The sequence below is a fragment of the Cuculus canorus genome, chromosome 3, assembly GCF_017976375.1.
Source record: "Cuculus canorus isolate bCucCan1 chromosome 3, bCucCan1.pri, whole genome shotgun sequence".
Taxonomy (NCBI): domain Eukaryota; kingdom Metazoa; phylum Chordata; class Aves; order Cuculiformes; family Cuculidae; genus Cuculus; species Cuculus canorus.
In genome coordinates this window covers 49,007,753-49,017,776 of record NC_071403.1, presented here as the reverse complement: position 1 = coordinate 49,017,776, position 10,024 = coordinate 49,007,753, and positions in this window count along the sequence as shown.

The window sequence follows — 10,024 nt, the reverse complement described above, 5'->3', positions numbered from 1 at the left end:
ACCAGTCTGAAAAAGATCCACATAGAAATGGTGCAGGACTGCCTCAAGTGATTATTTGTCTTAAAAGTGGACTTCACTGCAGTACAGATATAATATTCATCTGAAGTCTCCAGTTATAATGGTGTAAGGAAAATCCCCCTGTTAATTCCACAATAAGAGTGTCCGCATGAAGATTAGCAATTACACCTGTCATAGACCTGCGACTATGAGTAGCACTGACAGTTAGAGCCCTTTAAAACTCACTTTTTGGTTATGTGATCTTGAGAGAGGAAATGCAACTACAAGTCAAGTAGAAGGCCAGTCCCACTGCCAGGATGATGACAATGAGGTTTCCCAGGAAGGTGAAGGGTGGAGCCTTCTGACTGAATTGTGTGATACTTCTGCAACTACTGCTCCCTAAATATCTCATTTCATAATGGATTTATTTTTCCTAAACCACTCTACATCTTTCCTACTAGTGCAGTTTTGCAAATACATTGTGCAGAATTTCCTACTCTGTTCTTAATTATCCATCAACCAGCTTCCTCCTTATTAATTAATGTTCAAGTTTTAGCAGCAGCTTGAACCGGGTCACTGTTCACACGTTGAAACAACAGATGCAAAGTGTTTCATGAGTGACAGGATAAAAATCAGGCACCATCTTTGTGTGAAGCTTCAGAAAGATGTTAAGAAACCTCTCTGCTTTTCATATTAGAATCTATTCACATCTCCAAGTGATGTATATACTGTACAAATGCTTCATTTTAAGTCTGCCAACATTGCCAGTCCAATTTGTCAATCCTGGAATTCTTTCTAGTAAGTGCTACAAATGTACAACTCATCGTTGTTATTATGTTCCATTAGAACATTTGCCAGTTTTGAGTTCTGTCGGATATATGTGATAGCATTTGATGAATCACTGCTGAAATGATCCACTACAAACAACATCCAATTTCTTGGAGTGCTTCTACCAGTATTGATAAGTATCTTGGGTTTAAATGCAATGCTGCCTCTATACACTCTGTCGTATTGCTTATTGCAAACATTTGGAATGAGTTTGGTATTGACTACTTAATTAATTGTCTTGGCTCATATTTTTTTCTGTCAGTCAAGGATTCACCACTCTAATTCTACAATGATATTTAGTTAGAGAAAAGGTGGCATATTGACTTGCATGACTGATTTGGTAACATGTTCCCAGCATCAGGGTGCTCCACATAAAGTGAACCTTCATTTGTACTTGAGGCTTACAGTACTTTCATTTGAAGAGTATGTTCAGCATCTGGGTTGCTGCAGTAGGCAAGGCACGACTTCATAAATATGCACACAAACTCTCTTGAGCAAGTCATTGATCCAGAAAATTTCCTGTAGAGCAAAATGCACAAAGCAGAATGCCTCTCCCTCTATACATAGCTCCTCAAATATAGCCTTGTGTAAGTTTTAGGGGCGGGAAAGAAGCCAGCAATTAAGAACAAAAAAAGAGAGGAAGACATAGCTCTGGGAAAAAATTAGGGTATCTCTGTATTCTACTTTCTGGTAGAGCTGAAAATATTTCAACTAAACAGTAGCAGGATTTTTGGAAGGTTTTCTATAAATCCATTATCTTTATCATAAAAATTTATTTAAGCAGCAAGCAGTAAGAGCCTTCTAGGCCATGTATGAAGAAGAAGTCAATAAAGAATTATATTCTACAATATATACCAAAGGCAGTATTTTCACCTGGTTCTGCTTGTAATTACACAGTCAATACATTTTTTGTCACTTCCTCTTTACTAGGGAGGGTTGTCTCATTTTCAGCTGATCATTTACTCATTTGTATTCATTTTCCTTCCCTGTAGACTGGAAAAGACCTTAGACTTATGATTGTTTTTAATTCATTGCATTACTGAAGTGCTTAGGAAACCTAGTGAAGAATCAGTCTCCCAGACAGTGAGGCCCTGCCCAACAGTGTGTGAAAAAATGGACTCTTACCCAAAAGGTTTACTTATCTGAATTTAAGGCAGTACCAGTGCAAGGACAAAAAAAAAAAAGATGACAGACAAGGGAATCGGCTTTCTTTTCTGTAAGAGAGAGGGAAGAACCAATCAGGAAATGAATAAGAATCCTTTTTGGCAGCTCTTTGAGAGACAGATCTTAGAGAGGTAGGAGAGCAATCATGAGAGGTTCAAGAGGTCAAGAGAGATGGCATTTTAAGAGTATGATCAGCTGTTCTGGGAGACCCTCAGCTCAAAGAGAATAAAGACAGACTGAAAAAATAAAACATTGAAGCTAAAGCTGCACCATTTTTAGTGAGTGTTAATTCACTGCTATGTGGAGTATGTTAGGGTTAATGGATGTAAAAGAATAACAAGATATTAGCCACATGCAGAAAACTCAGATTTTTCCTTAATATTGATTATGAAAACATTTGATAGCTTTCTGCTTGTTTTAAATTCCAGTGCTTTATTTGGACAGCTGAAAATCCAGCAAAATGAGAAATATTTGACTTAGACATTGAGGAAATTATAGATCTTTTTAAAACACTAAATGGCCTTCTGTCCTTTCTTTACTTAAAAAAATGAAAAAAAAAAGGTTTGTTTTAAATCTCTAAGCTGACCTAATACTCCTTTTGCCATTAATTTTTGCTACCACCCATCACAGCATTATTCTAGGTAACAAGCCTCTCATGTGCAATCCCACTTCTTCCACCATTCTATTGCCTCCTTTCTGGGAACAAAACTATTTAGATTTCAGCATTATGGAAGAAACTACTTTTGTATTAAAGGTCTTGAACTGACATAGAAATAAACTTGCCACATACCCGTGGTGCAATTCAGATCAGGATCAGGAACACCTCTTCTAAAAACCACTTTTTTCCCAGGTTTGAGCTTTAACCTCATAAGGTTGGTTTTTTTTTTCTTCTTTTTCCCTCAAAGGGCAACTCTACCGCCAAGAAGTACTCACAATTCTTTTCAAGTCCTGTCTAGCGAAAAGTATGAAATAGAAATGTAGAGTGCAAAGGAAATGTCTCCAAAGAAGCAATAAAACATCTCTTGTACAGCTACTTTAGACTACTAAAATGTACCGCTGGTTTCTCCAAACAGTTGTAGCATGTTTTAAAACTACTACCTCCTGCAATTCAGCTTTGAGGATTTCCCTTAGCAATCAAATTATACCTCCTTTCTCACACAAAGAGGTATAATTTTCACTCCCATACCCTGATACAACTTAGTCATGCTGTGCACTCATCTAAATCATGTCTGAAACACTGTGGCCTGTTGAAACAAGACGGAAAACTAAGACTTCTTACTCACTAGTAAAGTGTCTCAAGGTGACCTGAAGTTCCCTAGCCACGTCTTCTTCTTTTTCCAACCTTTCCCTGGCTACAGTTCTGTCATTGATAAATGGTATGTTTAAAACAGGCATAGATCATTCAGTTACCTAATGGTTTATCTAACCACAGCCACATTCAACTGAAGTTCCAAATCTCAGTTAAATATTTATGGCTTTTACTAGCAGCTTTTGCTTCTGCTTTGGGTTTTCACCTTATTGCTTGAATCATCTTTTACTCACTTTCTCTTTTTTTCCCAATTTTTTCCTCCTGTTTTCCAGTTTGTCACCCAACAGCCTGCTGATCGTTCCTTTGAGTGAGGCAGTAATGACACAATAGTAAGCCAGCAAGCAAGTGGGATGTAGTCAGTAAAGTTACAATACAGGCAGCCATGGAAATCAGAGCAACTGGTGCCTCAGTTACTCAGATGATCATCCATGTCCCCAAGTCTCTTAAGTCAGAGCAGCATATGGTCCTTCCCAGTAGAAAGGACCATAGCCAAGAGTTTTGAAAAGAGAAAGGGGGGAAGAAGAATGAAACCACATTTGTCTGGATTTTAACTCAGGACAATCCTGACTTTATTTCCAGGTCTGATCTAATCCAAGATGACAGGTTGTTCCTTGGAACCTTTCAGTAGAGATACCCAATTGTTGGTTTTGATTTTGTGCACTTTCACTGAGTGGTTACTACTCTTCTTTCTTGCGTTAGCTTTTTCCCTGCACTGAGCAAGACAGACAATGCTATTTAAAATCCACAGAGGAAAATGTGCTTTCCATCTGCTTGCAATTATGGCAAAGGGAAGAAGAGCTAAATTAGATACAGTACGTGCAATGGGAAACAGCAGAGGTGTGGTTAATAGTGCATAATTTTCAGGTAAATGAAGTAATTGTCAAATCTGCATGAAGTCCAAAGGTGGACCTCACCTTTATGAGATATGGACCATATCTCATAAAAATCAGTAACTATATTTAAAGTATCATCTTCTCCTGCCCTGCATAGACTTTCAGTGCTGTAAATACTTGACATAGCAGCCCATATTAGGTTTTGAGAGAGTATTAATATTCATCTGCAGCTGACTGCGTTTTTTGGACCTGTCTGCATATTTAGGTGTTGCAAGAAAACCCTACAGCATGCAAACACAGCTTATGCTTGCAAAAGAACACTTATACCATTGTGGTGGCAGTAAAACACACAGCAGTCCCTTCCCTAAATGTGGAAAGAACAGCTACTTCACCAATTCAAGAGCTTCAAAGCTTTCAAGCACAGATAAAACCATGAAAAAAAAAAATACTCCTTGAGCTAGGTAAAGGAATGATCAAAGTTCCTGGAACACAGAAATAGTTCTGTCATAACCTCAATCTCATGCTGAAAAGATCTGAAGGTAACAATCACCAATATCTGCAAACAGGTTTACATGGTGTGTTCCATACAAGTATGCTATCTTCAAAGATCCTTTAATAACAAGACAGAGCAGTTAAGAACCAGAAAGTGCCAATACAGTAGAATCATTATTGTAAACCAACAGAAGATGTAGCTTGTATTAAATAATTCAGGCAATAATTAAATTAGTTAAAGGAGTAAAATTGTCTCCGGTAGCTTATTAAGTAGACTGTTATCAAGTAATCTTATCTTGCCAAAATGTGATCATGGTTTAAAATTCAGCCAAAGGTAATAACTGGAAAATGCCTGGGGAGGAGTGATTACCGCAAGGTTAATAATTTTTTTTCATATGATGATGATCAACTGCACAGGGAAAGGAGTGCAACCATCCAGGAAAGACTTTAGCTGAAAGAAGCTTTGGATGACTTTCACCAGAAGGAATCAACACCCTGTGAAATACAAAAATAGAAATTAGAAGTAGCCTTCTGAAATCCAAATCTGCTAGAACATGAATAAACAAAAGACTGCCAATTTTATGACCTAAATGAAAGCAAAAGCCAAAAAAAAATAAAAATCTGAAAGGTAAACTGAAATGTGCCTAATAATTAATTAGCTAATTGATGGTGTCTGAATATGCTGTACAATCAAGCTACTGTCATCTTAACAATATGCTTTATAAACAGAACAGTTTACAACAAAAATATATCTTCACTTCTCTATTCCCTCAGATACACCTTTAAAAGCATTAATTTTTCATTATAATGAGGTATTTCACTGAAAAAAGTCTCAGGTGGAAAAGAGAAGCTTCCATACATAGTGCTTGACTTGGGTTAATATTCCTCAAGTTTTATCAATTATGCAACCTTGGTTGTTCACACAGCATTAAACTGGACTACATAATTTCAAAGGATTTGCCAAGTTATTATTAACTGACTAGAATTTTAAAGAAGATGTTTTCCTCTCTTTAACTGTTTCATATCCTGTAAGATTCCTTGCAGTATCAGATTAGATAATTTGCTAATTGCAGTAGAGTTTCAGTTGAAGCATTATGCAGAAGCATGATACATGGATGATCAAGTTCTACAGACATTTTTTCTTTTCAAAGGAAACTGTTCACAATCTGTTCCTTTCAGAAGTGAGCACAGAACACAGGCATTTAATGTAATAGATGGGACAAATAATCTTCCCTATTTTCAAATAAGGAAAAACCAAAAAATAACAAAAAAAGTCATAAAACTTGGACTGGTTTGAAAAATGCCTAATACATTGGACATTTTCAGATGTAATCCTGATTGCAATATGTTTTGGTTTACACCACTTGTATTTCGGCATCACAGTGACCCCACTTTCAAGAATGCAAGGCCTGTAGCAACAACAGCCCATCTTCAGCAGTCAGGATATGGGAAGAAGACTGCCTCAGTTTCAAGAATCAAAGGCACAGGAAGAATGAACCCTATTTAACTGAATTCTATTATTAGTCAGTTTATCACATTTAGAGAAGATATTGGCAATTTCCAACTTGTAAGACACAAATAGAACAGGGTAACCTATTTATATTTTGGATTTTATTATTTTTCTGGGTCTGAGCCACACACAAATGAGAATTGTATTTAATTAATAGCTTCTACCAAAAGCAAACAAAAATCTACACTCCCATGTCAGAATAGTTCATCTTGACATTTCTTAAATTTTTCAAACCTTTGGATTCAAGGGCTAAGAATTGGATGTATATTTTAATGCCAAGACAGAAACTGAAAAGGTATTTACTTTTCACTAAATTAAATAAAAGAATACATTGCTTCAGGGACAGGAACATGGATGCCTCACTTTTCTCAGAGTGTTTTAGCCCAGAAGTTTTAAAAACAGACTGGTTTTATCCTTTATAGGCATTGACTATTTCACAAGATATTCAAAACAGAAAACTGAATCAGACAGTACCTGTGGAGAGGAGGTCCTCAGCATAGATCTCCGTCTCAAATGAGTGTACTAAGGACATTGTTTATAAGATGACTGGGCTCACAGCTATATGCTCTGCCATGTTGCAGATAGTATTTACGTCAATTTTTTGTGCCACAAATCCTTTCATCCTTCCAAAAACTAGCAAACCCCGTAACAATTGGATACAAATGAAGTATTCTATTTTCAGACTAGATATTAGGAAACATTTATTTACCAAGAGGATGTTCAAACACTGGAACAGGCTTCCTAGAGAGGTGTTCAGTGTCTCGAGTCTGTCAGTGTTTAAGACATATTTGGACAATGCCTTTAATAACATGCTTTAACTTTTTCAATCAGGCCAGGCAGTAGGACTACATGATTGCTGTAGGGTCCTTCCAATTGAAATATTCTATTCTATTCTATTCTATTCTATTCTATTCTATTCTATTCTATTCTATTCTATTCTATTCTATTCTATTCTGTTCAGTTCTGAAATCAGGTTGTTTGAGTTTTCAGTTTGCTTAAAAGGTTCAAAATTACAATTTTTTCCAAGACTGCCAGAGATTATTTACAATTCTAGGTGCAAGCGACTTACACTGAAGCTTTATACCTTCTTCAGTGCTGAATGAGGTTGTGGAGGGGAGGGAGCTGGCCTCTTCTCCCAAGTGACAGAGGACAGGGCAAGAGGGAATGGCCTGAAACTCCGCCAGGGGAGGTTCAGGCTGGATATCAGAAAAAAAATTCTTCACGGAAAGAGTCATTGGGCACTGGAACAGGCTGCCCAGGGAGGTGGTCGAGTCACCTTCCCTGGAGGTGTTTAAGGAACAGGCGGATTAAGTGCTTGGGGACATGGTTTAAGGGAGTGTTAGGAATGGTTGGACTCAATGATCCAGTGGGCCCTTTCCAACCCGGTGATTCTATGATTCTATGAATCATTATGTAGTTTGAGTGTATTTCTTCCACTAAAAGCAAAAAGAGCCTACAAGTATGAAACTACATACTTCAAATTTTAGGTCTGCATGGCAACATGACATTGATTTTCCCCTTTGTGTTCTGGTGAAACAATGCAATGTCAGGCTAATACGTCAACTTCCAGCAGTCAAAAATCCAACATCTATGGATTTGCAATGTTTGAGAATGCATAAAATATGATAATACTTCTACTCAAGTGTTGAATTTTTGTTTACTGAAGTTAAGCATAAAGGGCAGATTTTGGCAGCCTTATTAAAATTACAGTAGCACCAGTAAACTGAAAAAGTCTGAAAAACTAAAATGAGAAAAGGTCCAGAGAAGTTGGATACAGTAAGATTACAAGCAAGATTAATTTGTTTAGTCAATATTCTTTTTACATTGACATTTAACATTTTATGGGTAGGCATTATTTTTAAATCATATGAACTCTGTGATTCTTAATTTATATTTAAAAATTAATTATTTTCCGGGGACCAGTGCTACCTGAAACATAGATGCTTAACTTTAAATTCATAATACTGTAATGTAATGGTAATCTATTTTTATTGACATAACATCTTTCTTCAATAACAGGTGTTACTTCTTAAGCCAGTGTTTCTCAAGTGAATTTAAAAGTTTTATTAATCAAGAATAATGTTCACCTTTAAGTTCCTCATGCCTTTACGCACAGTCATGATTTTTTCAGTCACAAAATAAATGTTCATTTTTTTCAAGTACAGAGAAGAAAATGGACCTCACCTATCGGGCCTTATATAAGCAAAACCCCAAACTTGTATCTTTTTGCAGCAGAACTGAATATGGCTTTGCAGTACATTTCACCATGGCAACTAATGGTGTTAAAATATCCTACAAGCTATGCAGAACAGAAACACTAACTTCCTACTTTTAAAAAAAAAATATTGCCTGAAACTAGTTATCGTGCATTTTAAGAAACCTCTTATGTATTTGAAAATATTAAAAGTTGTTGTTTATTCCCAGGTACCATAAACTGAATGGTATAAAATTCACCCATAGTTAAAGTTCATTAATTCAAACACTGGAGTGTTAACCCAATTTATACTCGTATGATTGTGTAAGATAAATGTAACTTCAATCTGTTAAAATTATTTTGCTCTGTTGTAATTTGAGCTGTTTGACTAAAATAAGGTCTTTTTATGGTATAAAAATAGTCAGTTTACTTATCTTGTATGCCTGCTTCCACTTTGCTTCGCACTGCCAGTTTTCCTTTTACCCAGCTAATGCCAAGACCCCTGTGTTTTCCTACACTCTCTCCTTTATCCTTTCATTCTCCATGCTTATTTTCATAAGCTACTATCTGCTTTTTAATACCTAATGTATATTATAGATCTCACTCCATCTCTGCAAAAAACAGAGCCCAGGAAAGGGTTGATCGCAGACATTATACCTGCAATGAGTGTCTTCAAGAAAATTCTGATCCAGCTATACTTTCCCATTTCCATTCCAGATAAAAAGAAAGCCATTTGGAGGATTTCTGCACCTTCTCTAAGCAAAGTTGATGTGATTCTTCTCAGCTTCACTCTTGGGACCCAACAACTGAGGAGTCACCACTTTTCTCCTTCCTGAGGCAGTGCTGCCATATAATGAGTCCCTGCAGCACTTTGTTAGAAATATAGGTCCTGGATGTCTGTGCCAGAGCTTTCAGGTTTCTGTTTCATCAAAACCAGTCTTTCTGCAAACAGAGTTGATTTTCTGTTTATTTTTTTTTAAAAAAAAGCCCATTCAAGTTTGTCACAACATTTTGAGACTTTCACTACCCTTCCACGCTTAACGTCAAACATTTCTGCACATTGGAAACAATAACGGAATACAAAGATTTTCATAGTGCTCTCAGAGTTCCATGGAAGGTTGGGTTGATTGTAATATTTTTCCTGCCTAATAATTTTTTTATGCCTGAATTGCTCCTAACACAGAAGATTATGTTTAAACTAGAGTACAAGGAAGAATGTTTGGAAAGCCCCCACAGAAACATAAAAGAAGATTGTTCAGTGAGCAAGAGGGGAAGGCATGATAAAGCTTGGTAGAGACATGAATTCCTGACCGAATGAGGCTATGTGTCTGGTATGTCTGGAATGCTTAATATCCAGTGCACTGGGCAACTGCTGCTCAGGGAAACATATTAAACAGTGAACATCTTTATTACGATAAATGTCCTTTCTCCAGATTCTAGTAGGACTATGCACAGCATAAATAAGATTCAATGCTTATTTCTATATATATATTCCTAACATTATTATAGTGCATGTATTTAGAAGTAAAAGTGCATTGTGAAAATCCTTTTCTGTTTTATATTGCACACATTTCATGTTTTCTCTATCCAAGGTACATTCAAGGCATTGTCTGTATATTAACTTGGAACCTCAGTGCTGTTGTTTTATTGTATTTAATGTGCATGCAGAAGAAATACGTTCAGCTACTCAGTATTAT